This window comes from Physeter macrocephalus, chromosome 11 (genome assembly GCF_002837175.3).
Source record: "Physeter macrocephalus isolate SW-GA chromosome 11, ASM283717v5, whole genome shotgun sequence".
Lineage (NCBI taxonomy): Eukaryota > Metazoa > Chordata > Mammalia > Artiodactyla > Physeteridae > Physeter > Physeter macrocephalus.
In genome coordinates, this window is record NC_041224.1 from 126,893,948 (window position 1) to 126,907,690 (window position 13,743).

Below are 13,743 nucleotides of genomic sequence, written 5' to 3' on the forward strand. Positions count from 1 at the left end.
AAAAAAAAAAAAAAAAAAACCTATTAAAAAAGAATTCCAAAACAACTAGAGTGCTTCTTTTAAAACTGTCTATTACTATTGATTTTCACTTCGTCCAAACACAGTATAAGTTTTCCTGATGAGAAATAGATTAGCTTGTTTCAATTCTAACTTTGATGAAAAAGTGAATAACAGAGCAGACACGAAATAAAAAGCAACTTAGTATGTTTGCTGTAACTGATTTTATCGCTCATATTTTTCGTGGCACACTGCCAAGATTAAAAGCAAACATGCTGACATCCTCAAATTATTTTTGGATCACAAGCATGGAGTCTCTATAGGAGATAATCACAGAGAACCCACTTTTCCATTCTTTTTAACCTCAAAAATCTAGAAGAAGTCATTGAAATTTAGGACTATGCTAAATTGGGGTCATATTAAGAAAGTCATTTTATAGCCCATTTGCCAAGGAGAGAAATTTTGAGGTTCAAGGTAACCTTCTATCATCTTCCATTCTTTTGAAATAATATGTGTTTTCCACCTCCATGAACATAATGTTTCCCCAATTTCAGTCTAAAATTGTTCAATCTATAGTGAAGCTCTTTTGAAAGGGCAAAGGGAAGAGGTTAAAAAAAGACCTAAGGAACCACAGAAATCTATTTAAACCCAGTCCTAATATCCATCTTTATTCTTGGAGGTCTCAGCATGACTCTTTTCTATTACCATGGGTCTTAAAATACACAAGGATAAAAACAAATGGAGTCCATATTTCAAAATCTAGAAAATATCCTGATATATTTAAAGGTTAATTATTTTTTATTAATTGGCATGCAAAGTGTATTACTAAAAAGAATTCATCTAATGAGCTCATTTCAGCTATAACCTTGTCTACCATTAGCTATTTTGTTAAAACCACTTGGAAATAGGACCCATCTTTCTCATTTTGGTTTCTCATCTTAAGGCAGTGATGAGTAGGCAAAGCAAGTTTTCAAGGTCCACAAAATGATTCTTTCTATAAAAATAAGGATATTAATCTTTTATCTAATAGTTTCAGGATGTCATCAGTCTGAAGGTTTACATAATCTCCTGATCCCTGGAGTCACAAGCTCACTAAAAGATACATACATATGTACATAAAAATGTAGGTAGGGCTTCCCTGGTGGCGCAGTGGTTGAGAGTCCACCTGCCGATGCAGGGGACATGGGTTCGTGCCCTGGTCCGGGAAGATCCCACATGCCGCGGAGCGGCTGGGCCCGTGAGCCATGGCCACTGAGCCTGCGCGTCCGGAGCCTGTGCTCCGCAACAGGAGAGGCCACAACAGTAAGAGGCCCACGTACCACAAAAAATAAATAAATAAATAAATAAATGTAGGTAGATTTTGGAATTTTAAAGCCCTCTTCAACTCTCAAACACCTCTCATCTTGTTTTAGACTTATGTGTTCTATGCTTCTTTGTTTTCACCTGGCTCGATTGTTGGTCTTGATTCCTTTCATGACATCCTGTTTCTACAACTCTTTGTCACACAATAAACACTATTTTCTTCTTTTGTTTCCAAAAAAAAAACCCACTAAGCAAAGAATGTTTTCCATACCAGACTTTCACTACCAAGAAATTTATCAACTGACATGTCCTACCAGCCTAATTTTACCTCTTTGATAGGTCTTATATTTTCCTCTTTCTTCCATCCCTACATTTCTCATCATCATCATATCCCTCTAGGGAGAAACTCCAATTCTTCTTTCTTGATTATGCAAAACAATTATGGTCAACCTTTGATTTACCCTCTTTTATCTGGACTAGGAGCTGTGGTTGAGGTGGGAAAAAATCCATCAAAGTGCTTCTTTTTTTTTAAACTTTTTCTTATTGAAGTAGAGTTAATTTACAATGTTGTGTTAGTATCAGGTGTACAGCAAAGTGATTCAGTTATACACACACACACATCTATATACATGTATATATATATGTATGAATATATATATACATATATATGTGTGTATATATAAATATATACACATTCAGATTCTTTTCCATTACAGGTTATTACAAGATAGTGAATATAGTTCCCTGTGCTATACAGTAGGTCCTTGTTATTTATCTAGTTTATATAGAGTACTATGTATCTGTTAATACCAAACTCCTAATTTATCCCTCCCTCGCCCCCATTTTAGGGGTAATGTTCTAACTCACTCTACTACATCATAGCCAATCTTATTCAATTATAGTTTTCCCCACATATATGCCCAGGAGTGAGATCACTGGATCATATGGTAACTCTATTTTTATTTTTTTAAGGAACTTCCATACTGTTCTCCATAGTGGCTGCACCAAGTTATATTCCCACCAACAGCGCAGAAGGGTTCCTTTCTTCCACACTCTCTCCAGCATTCATTATTGGTAGACATTTCAGATGATGGCCATTCTGACCAGTGTGAGATGATACCTCATTGTAGTTTGATTTGCATTTCTCTAATTATTAACGATATGGAGCATCTTTTCATGTGCCTATTGGCCACTTGTATGTCTTCTTTGGAGAAATGTCTATTTAGATATTCTGCCCATTTTTTATTGGGTTGTTTTTCTTTTTGATTTTAAGCTATATGAGCTGTTTGTATATTTTGGAAATTAATCCCTTGTCAGTTGCATCACTTGCAAATATTTTCTCCCAGTCTGTAAGTTGCCTTTGCATTTTGTGTATGGTTTCCTTTGCTGTGCAAAAGCTTTTGAGTTTAATTAGGTCCCATTTGTTTATTTTTGTTTTTATTTCCATTACTCCAGGAGACGGATTCAAAAAATATTGCTGTGATTTATGTCAAAGAGTGTTCTGCCTATGTTTTCCTCTAGCAGTTTTATAGTATCTGGTGTCACATTTAGGTCTTTAATCCATTTTGAGTTTATTTTTGTATATGGTGTTAGAGAATGTTCTAATTTCAATCTTTTACATGTAGCTGTTTAGTTTTCCCAGCACCACTTATTGAAGAGACTGTCTTTTTTCCATTGTATATTCTTGCCTCCTTTGTCATAGATAAGGTGACCATAGGTGCATGAGTTTATCTATGGGCTTTCTATCCTGTTCTATTGATCTATATTTCTGTTTTTGTGCCAGTACCTTACTGTCTTGATTACTATAGCTTTGTAGTATAGTCTGAAGTCAGGGAGCCTGATTCTTCCAGCTCCATTCTTCTTTCTCAAGATTGCTTTGGCTATTCAGAGTCTTTTGTGTTTCCATACAAATTGTAAATATTTTTGTAAAAAATGCCATTGGTAATTTGATAGGGATTGCATTGAATCTGTAGCTTGCCTTGGATAGTATGGTCATTTTAACAATATTGATTCTTCCAGTCCAAGAACATGGTATGTCTTTCCATCTGTTTGTCTCATCTTCAGTTTCTTTCATCAATGTCTTATAGTTTTCAGAGTACAGGTACAGGTCTTTTGCCTCCTTAGGTAGGTTTATTCCTAAGTATTTGATGCAATGGTAATTGGGATTGTTTTCTTAATTTCTCTTTCTGATATTTTGTTGTTAGTATCTAGAAATGCAACAGATTTCTATATATTAATTTTGTATCCAGCAACTTTACCAAATTCATGATGAGCTCTAGTAGTTTTCTGGTAGGGTCTTTAGTATTTTCTATGTATAGCATTATGTAATCTGCAAACAGTGACAGTTTTACTTCTTTTCCAGTTTTGATTCCTTTTATTTCTTTTTCTTCTCTGATTGCTGTGACTAGGACTTCCAAAACTATGTTGAATAAAATTGACAAGAGTGGGCATCCATGTCTTGTTCCGAATCTTAGAGGAAATGCCTTCAGCTTTTCACCATTGAGTATGATGTTGGCTGTGGATCTGTCATATATAGCCTTTATTATGTTGAGGTATGTTCCCCTAAGCCCACTTTCTGGAGAGTTTTTATCCTAGATCGTTGTTGAATTTTATCAAAAGCTTTTTCTGCATCTATTGAGGTGATCATATGGTTTTTATTCTTCAGTTTGTTAGTGTGGTGTATCACATTGATTGATTTACAGATATTGAAAAATCCTTGCATTCCTGGAATAAATCCCACTTGATCATGGTGTAAGATTCTTTTAATGTATTGTTGGAGTCAGTCTGCTAGTATTTGGTTGAGGATTTTTGCATCTATGTTCATCAGTGATATTGTTCTGTAATTTTCCTTTTTTGTCATATCTTTGTCTGGTTTTGGTATCAGTGTGATGGTGGCCGCTTTCTTAAACAAAAAAATCACCCAACCACAATGATTATTTTAACATTCATCTAGAAGGCATCCATATTTTGTTTGCCATGGCCATTTATTTATACTATTATCTAAGCATTGAAAGTTGGCAGTCTGATAGGGAAGGCCAACTGTGTATAAATTTTTGGCAGAGAAAGTAGATGACTGCTGCTACATTGTGACAAAACTGCCTAAAGCTAATTTCAAATACTAAGTATATATAATTATTTGTGGTAAGAGGTCCACTGAGTAAAAGCAGAATGTTTATAAATGCATCCTAGGTCAACAAGTATCCAAAACACCTGGATTAAAAGCAAAAAGGAGGGCTTCCCTTGTGGCGCAGTGGTTGAGAGTCTGCCTGCCGATGAGGGGACATGGGTTCGTGCCCTGGTCCGGGAAGATCCCATATGCTGTGGAGCGGCTAGGCCCGTGAGCCATGGCCGCTGAGCCTGTGCGTCCGGAGACTGTGCTCCACAACGGGAGAGGCCACAACAGTGAGAGGCCCGCGTACCACAAAAAAAAAAAAAAAAAAAAAAGCAAAAAGGAGTATATCATATGGCGAGCAACTGAAATTTTTCCAACCGCCTCAGAATGGTTTCTCTGGGTTAACTTCAATAATTTTCTTTCAATCTGGTCCACTTTGTCCTAGCCCTCCCACATAGTTCAAACCAAATCAGCACTTCTTAACAGCAGGCACTTGAAAGGAAAATAAGCCTATTTAGAGAGCACATGAACAAAAAGGGAAAGTAGAAGGAATGTCAAGTATCAAAAGCTTCCCAATATTTCATGCCTGGTCCCTGAATGGAAGATTTACACAGGTCTCCCACTCAGAATCAATGCACTTACATGTTTTCCATGGCTCCTCTGGACATAATGCAGCTTCACGCATCCCTCTTTTGCTGTCTCAATTAAAACTAAAGTGTGAATACCCAACAAGATGAATGTAATTGTATCTCTAGCAGCACCTGTCCATGCTCTGGGCTTTGGACTTTTATAGCGCCTCTCCTCTCTTCCTAATGCTCCCCCTTTTGAATGTGGGGGCATATTTCTCATTTGTTTTTGCTCTCAAAACTCGGTCAGAAGGAGAAGGATTTGGATATTACTGACTCAACTTCCTTGTCTATCATATTGACTGTCTGACCTATAACATGATATGACCTAAGCTTCTTTATTTTTTCCTCAGGGTAGAAAACCATATCCAAAAGAAGAGTCAAATAGAGGATCCCAAGTTTAAGTAATGATAAATAGAACTTCAATATATGTCTGATATATATATATATATATATATAAATAACCATATGTTTTCCAGTATTCAGGTTTCTTTGTACTCAGAACCATCACATTACTTAAAACACAAATGTTTAATGTCACATAAGCAGAAATCTCTAAGCAATGCCTTAATGATCACTTTCATCTAGTAATCTTGAAACCGTGTTATAACAGCAATAGTATATATATATATATATATATATAGCCTTTTTTTTTTCTACCATGTCAGTATTTTGTTTCTCCAGGAACTAAAAATAGTGCAGCATACTTGCTTTTTTAGTGCTATTTTCCTTATAATATTAAGTGTAGCTCTGCCCAAAAGTCAAAGGGTTGAAGGAACTAAGAGCCAACAATACTGAAAAGACAAAGAACCACTAAATCTTAAAAATGCATTTTGATTGGATATTATTGAGTTCTACATGTACTGCCACTCCAACTTTGAGCCTGCTTAGCAAAGAACTGGTGTCAGCAACAGTGCTAAGATATCAGCATCATTCACACACATACTCTCTAATAAGCCATGCCCAGATTCGAACCAACCCTACATATTTTACATTATGACAAGAACATTAATTTAAGTTGAGGCAGCTTAGCATAATAGAACTTACACAGTAAAACACTTAAGCTTTTGACCCGTTGGTTACAATAAGCCTCCAGATTCTCATACATAAAACAGTGATAAAAGGAGAATAAATCTCAGGAGTTTTCTGAGGATTATTTGAGATATTTCAAGTAAAGCACTGAATAAAGTAAAGGAGCAAAAACCAAAAAAATACATAAAGGTTAGCTATGAATATTATTATTTCTTTTTGCCTTTTCGTTAAATTGGCACTGGGTGGAGAACAGTTTATAATAATACATAAAAAGCAAGTGGAATTTTTATATTTGTAAGAACATTTAACATTTTCTCATTAGTATTATTCTAAGGTCAATGACATACAGGAATCAGTGATATTTTCAGTCTATTACATTTCCCCTTTTGGTATCTCTTCATGTAAAATCCTATATTCCTACACACACAAAAAAAACTGTCCCCCCATGTTTGGTAAACTCTGTTCTGACATGGGAGTATTCTTCCTGGTATTTCACAAGGTCATTAATTCATTGCACTAACCATTCGCGTGAATTTAAAAAATAAAATAAACTTTGGATACCTGGGTGAGCAAAAATCTGTGTGGAAATTGGATGTTCTATGAGTATAATAAATAAGCCCAGCACTAAAAAGAGACGTATGCTTTTCCTGTAAATGTCAACATATTCATGATTAATTCTCATAGGTATACTTAAAAAAAATAATAATGGAAAAAGTAAAAGCATTCACAACCACCCAGTCCCAAAGTTACAGATAATATCAGCATGCTGGAAGAGTAAGATAAATACCAACATGATGTGACTGCATGATAAATAACTCTTCTGTGAAGGAGAAAACATAAATATTGATTAATTTCAAAAATTAAAATTACAATCACAGAAGAAACAACATGAATAACTAATAAAGATATGAAGAAATGTTTAAATTCATTTTTAAAAAAGAAAACCAATTAAAACAATGTGATATAACTTCATACCCATAATATTAACAAGTATTAAAATGTTAGGTAACATAAATTGTTGGAGAGATCGTGGGAATATGGGAATGTTCATGTAGTACAGATGGTAATTTAGAATGTGCAGCTATTATGGAGAGCAATCTGACAGTACTCAGTCAGATTACGTATATAAATACTCTAAGAAGTAGCATTCCTTTTCCTGAGCATATATCCTAGAGAAATTGCCCCCAGGTCCAAAAGGGAAGACTACTACAGCATTGCTTATCATGGTGGGAAACTGGAGGCAATTTGGAGGACCATTCCTGGGGAATGGACATAAAAACATGGTGGATGCAAACCTTGGAATACTGGAAGCCTATGAGAAGCAATAGGCTAAATGTAAATGTAATTTAAATAGTTCACAGAAGCATGGCTGTGTAAAAATTATAAGATAAAAATGAGACCTAAAACATAACAGCTTATAAAATAAAAATACATACCTATAAAAATAGCATGTATTTTTCAAGAATACACATATAATAAAAGGATAGAAAATAAATATATTAGAATGATTACCTTTTTAGGCTAGTGGTAGAGTAGACAACATGATAAGAGATAAAGATATGAGAATTCATAAATATGTTTTTAAAAATGGGAGGCTGTTTTACATTTCTATTGCTACATAACAAATTACCACAAACTTAGCAATTTAAAATAATTCAAATTCATTACTTCACAGTTCCTGTATGTCAGAAGTACAGACAGGGCTCAAGTGGATTCTCTGCTCCAGGTCTCATAAGACTGAAACCTAAGTGACAGCTGGAGCAAGGGTCTCATCTGAGGCTCAGAGCCCTCTTCCAAGCTAATGTGGTTATTGGCAGGAGTCATTTCCCTGCAGTTGTAGAAGTCATAAACTGTACCTTCAAGACCATCAGAATAGCATCTCTCTGATGCTTCAACTTCTTTTAAAGGGCTCATCTGATTAAACCAGGCCCACACAGAACAATCTCCTCTTTGATTAATTCAAAGTTAACTGATTAGTAACTTAATCACAGGAGTATTAGCCCATCATATTCACTGGTCCTGTCCATGTTCAAGAGAATTTGATAAAACAGGGCATGTACATTCAAATTTTATAGTATAAAATTTTATAAATTTTCAAATAAATATTTTATCAGTGATATCAAGCAGATAAAAATGAGTAAAGATATAGAATACTAAAACATTATCATTAAAAACTGACTTAATGAACACACATAGAACTTTTCATCCAAAAATTGGATTATTAAAAAAAAAGGATTTTTAAAGATGTGCCATACAAATTAGACACAAAAGGAAAACATGAAAACTTGCATAGCTCTATTGATATCAGAAGAAATAGATTATATTACATACTTACTAATACCACTTTGGTTAAATCTAACTTAAATATTAGTACAGTAAGAAAGTAAAAAAAAAAATAATATGGTTTTGAAAGTACTTTAAGAACCTGTCATTATTATGTACATGTCTGCATAACTGTTGAGAAAAATGATTAGAATTAATAAGATTGAATTTATTTTAATCTTATTTTTAAAAAGTTAGTTTGTTATAAAGTAAAAGTTATTTTTTTATATATAGTAACAACAGGCAGGTAGGTAGAAAAGAAAAAAAGAAACAGGAGTTGAGGGAGACGTTTTAGAAGCAGTTATGATTAGATTCTGAGCCAGAAGCTTATATTGTTTACTAATGCCTTGTGTTTATTTATATCTACTTAGCCTCAGCCTTATACATATTATTTCCATTTCACAATCTAATTCTATTGTGCCCTTCCAATTACATATTTCATTAAATCACATAATAACCAGTTCAGGCAGTCCAGGCTTAGAGTACCACGGTCAGCCGTTGAGTTGTCTTCCATGGCCCATGGAGAATACTTGTCAGTGAAGAAGGTCATGGCCTTTCTCTAAAAACCTTAGAGATTGTATTGTGCTTTCTCTAAGTCACTTGACAGATACATCTCTGTCTGTCATAGATCCTCCCAATACTAGGTCCTAGACCCAAGTAGAAGGGGGACTTGTGCTACAGGTGGTCTTGCTCTATTCTCACTTTAGGCTAGGAGATCTATGGTAGATTTAGAACTTGGGTCAGTGCAGCTCACCACAAGTTGTTATATGTTGTCTTCCAGATCTTATGAGACCTACCTACTACTGTGTCTCTGTCTTTATAGCAGGCAAGGTAAAGTGCAACAATTTTTTCTCACTTTAGAAGGGATGTCTTAACATGACCCAAATAAATGAACATTAGAAATTTCATGCATGTGATAGGCCCCTGAGCTTTAATAAGATATAAAATCTACCCTCTAGAATTCATGTTTCTTATTAAGGCAAATAGGGTCCTTAGTTCTTTAAACTCACCAGGTCTGTGGTGGGATAAAGACAACTACAAATGCTTTGACATTCCTTCCATTGAGATGTAAAATTGAATTCCCTTCCCCTTGAATCTGGCTGGCCTTAGTGACTGACTGGCAATAGAAGTGATGCCACAGTACTTGCAGGGCTAAGTCAAAAGACTTGGAGACTCTCCGCCTTGAACCTTTGAAATGTTCATTCTTTGTCACTGCCTCGTGGACACTTCCTCTCAAAACCCAGTAGCCATGCTGTAAGAAGTCCAGGTCACATGAAAAAGTCATGTGAGGTGTTTGGTCTATAGCTCCAGCTGAGTTCCCAGCTGATAGCCAATGTCAAGGCCAGCCATGTGAATGAACCATCTTGGATGTCCAGCCTAGACAGGCTTTCAAATGACTAAATCCCCAACCAAAATATGAATGCAACTATCATGTGTTCTAGCCCTTCCCAAATTCCTTGTCTCCAAAACTGTGAAAAAAATTAAAATGATTGTTTTAAGCTGCTACGTAATGGGTGATTTGTTATGCAGTAATAGGATAACCAAAGAAAAGTCTAATTACCATAACATCATCAGATATTCTCTGGGATGTCATCACTATCAAGTTATTCCCAGGTTATATTATGATAGAAAGCAACAGAGTTGATGGGGCCCTGAGTCAAGAAATAAATATATACTTTTGTCACTGTCATATGAGAGCAAAATGATTTTGATTTTCTTTAACGATATAGATGGATGAATAAGTATTTGCTAGAGAAACAGTTTCATATAAGGTACTAGTGGCTATGCTTGTTTATGCCAGTAAAGATACAACAGCTGGAAATGGAGAAGAAACCAGCAAAGATGTAGAAAAAGCAAGGGTAAGACAAAGTCAAGTGGAAAGGCCCTAAGCCAAGAGACAGTGTTTCACAAAACACTTACCTCTCGTGGAGAGTAATGAGATTACAGGATGAGGAGGAGTAGCTTTAATGATATTGGTGATGTTTGGTTGCATAACCTGAATAGTTTACAGTAGTAATCACTTTATTATTTGTTTTAGTATATAGTATTACTTTCATATGTAATAAATACCTCACAATAAAAAATGAAAATAAGTTAAAAATTCATTGTCAAGAAAAAACATTGTGGCATGGGGGAAAAGGGAAACAATTCTTTTGACAGGTTTCTATAGAAAATAATCTACCATGGAAGGCAATTATACTGTGAAATGAAGGAAGGAGAGACATACATTAACGGTTGAACCTGTCCCCAGCTCTAGAAGCTATGTAACAGATATGCTACCCCAAACTTATTACTTGTACTTAACCCAAGACAAATTAGTAATTTGTGAACTGTGCATTTGGCAAAAAGTTAAATATTCTATCTGTTAGAAAAGCGTGATATGTTAAGCCTTATATAAATAACCAAATTTTCCAAAAATTTTTTTTATGAAACTTGCTAAAAATGTACAACAAAAGCTGCAACGTTAACAGAAGAACAACAATCAAAATGAAGCCCTTCGGGTTTATTCATTTATTTTATAAATACACTAGAGGAAAAAACATAATTTCCTCTTAAAAATATAAAACTCATTTTTAAAACCTTTCCCCCTTAAGAAATAATAATTCATTAGGAACACAACATTTCCAAAGTTGTGTTTCCCTTTGTTTTAACATTAAAAACTCCATTTAAAAAAATCTTGTGCTTTAAAAACTGCTTTCCCAATGAGGGAATAGAGTAAACTTTCAGACAGAATTTCTGTGGCTGAGTCCATTTTAAACAATGACAAGAAGCAGTTCTTTTTTCTGACCCATAATTGGAGAAGGGTCATGGCAAGGAGTACGGAAGGGAGCACCAAAAGTAGACACCACGTGGCAAGCAGCTCAGCAATAAGATTTACTCTTTTATTACCAAAGATAAACAGCAAAATACCAGCAGCAGCAGAATCTCTCTCTCTGTCTCTCTGTCTCTGTCCCTCTCTCTCACATACACACACAAATACATACACTTCTTTCAACTGCAGCTTCCTGCAACTTTCTTGAAGAATATGATGTAATTGTCTTAGCAGTGATTACATAATTGACCTCCACTAATGCTGGAGATTATTTTCTCAAGTCCTATTTGAATGTGTGTCAAGGGAATCATTTCAGAAGAACGCAAGGAGGTTTCCTGCAGTTCCTGAAGGATGTATTGCTAGCCTCCAGCCACATGCAGGAGGTAGAATTAGACTCACTCTTTGGGATAATTTTCTGTATTAAAACTGCTAGGGTGGAAGAGAGACATTCACTAATCCCTAAAGATATCATTTTTTGTGGGGGGTAAATTTATTTTCACATCTTTATTGGAGTATAATTGCTTTACATTGTTGTGTTTGTTTCTGCTGTGTAACAAAGTGAATCAGCTATACGTATACTTATATCCCCATATCCCCTCCCTCTTGCGTCTCCCTTCCACCCTCCCCATCCCACCCCTCTTAGAGATATCATCTTAAACCTAGTTTGTATATATCTGAATCTGTAAGAGCAGTTTACTGGATCCGTTCAAAAACCCTATTGATTTAGTTATTTAAAATGTCAAGCTGATAATTTGACATCATTCTGGCAAAAAAATATATATATATACATTAAGGGTTTTTTTGTAATTTTTGAAGTCGCATACACATTGACTATGAAGGGTGATGACAATGATATAAATATTTTTATTGAAGCAACCCATTTTGCCCACTGACATACATGCTTACAACTGGAAAACACCATTATCTAAGTTTCCCCTATTTAAGTGGTTCATTTCCTGTGGAGATTTAAAAATACATATTATGGGGTAAAATTATTTTTATTCATAAAAAAGGAATATTTTTATCTATGCTTCCATTATGGCAAGATTATTCATATCTCCTTTTAACAATTTATTATTATGTAGTCATCAATTTTCCAACTAAAACATCATCTTCTAAATTGATTACATTCCTTAGCATTCACTTTTTTTAGAGAAATAAAACATTATCACTTTCATCTAAGGTCTTGCCTTACATTACTAATCACTATATACAGCTGTGAAGCAGCACGCACACCTATTCAGAAGCTTACAGCCTCAAAAGTTTAGTACAATTGCAGCTGAATATAAGCAAAACTTATACTCAACCAAACAAAAGTAAATGTGCAACTTGTTTTATCATTTTAAGACAAAGTATGAATACCCCAGACGGAAATACAGATAAATGTATTAATTCAGTCCTTATTTACAATTCTATAATGAGCATTTATCATGTAATTGTCTTCTGAAATATTAATATCTGTTAGTGAATTTCAATGAGCTTGAATTTCTATAAATACACTAGGACAGATATAATTAAATATGTAATAATCATTTGTTTAATGTCTGCCTACTAGACTATGAGAAGAGAAATGCTTGCCTTTATTACTCCTGAGCACTCAATGGTTAGTGTTGAATGACTGAATAAATAAATGATTGATTGAATTATTATATATCATAATGTCTGGTTTAAGTCAAAATTTTTTACCTACTGATAAAATAGCATTCTATATCAAAAACTTATTTTTCAGAATAGAATGATAAACAACTTTAAGTCACATATTTGCTCTGACTCTTTCTGCCTCAGGTGATTCAGAATATGTTTATATAATTGTTAAGATTATCAACAAAATTTTAAAAAGATCATTTGGGGGGAAATATGAAGACCCCCAAGGCTAAACTTAATAAAGAGTCAGCCAAGTTCAGCATGAAAAATACAAGAGGAGACAGTTCAAGGCTATACTCCTTATAGTACAAGCCAGTAATGATACTTGAAAGAAATCACTGCCCCAAAATCACACTGAGTAGTAATCAACTATTCATCTATTTGTAATATCAGCCCTGCTCTACAAACTATAAATACATGCTAGTGTAAAAGGTTTGTAAATATCCACACACAGTAAATATACGTATATATCTAAAAGAAAGGCTTTGGGTATTCAGTCTAGTCCTATTTCCTTCAACTCTCCTACATATATGTGAAAAAGACACTTCTTTCTTTATATGAGGACCATTCTCATACTCACTTAGTAAACGTACCCCTTAATAACGACATGATCTGCACAGTCTAGCAAAAGGGTGGATTAGGAAAAACACAAGGAAGAAGTGGAGAGGGAAGGAAATATCTACTGAGCTCCTACCATATACAATGTCTCATAATGGTTACTTTTATTTAAGTAACTCTGAAAGGAAAGCAACAGGTTTCATTGAAGCTCACTATGTGAGTAAGCTACTGGTAGCTTTTTCTATTCAAGTTCTTTATACTTTGCCCTAGTTTGAAAATAGTTTCATAGGTAGCAGGACAAAGCATATAATCACAGTGTTGATAAACACAAGCCCACT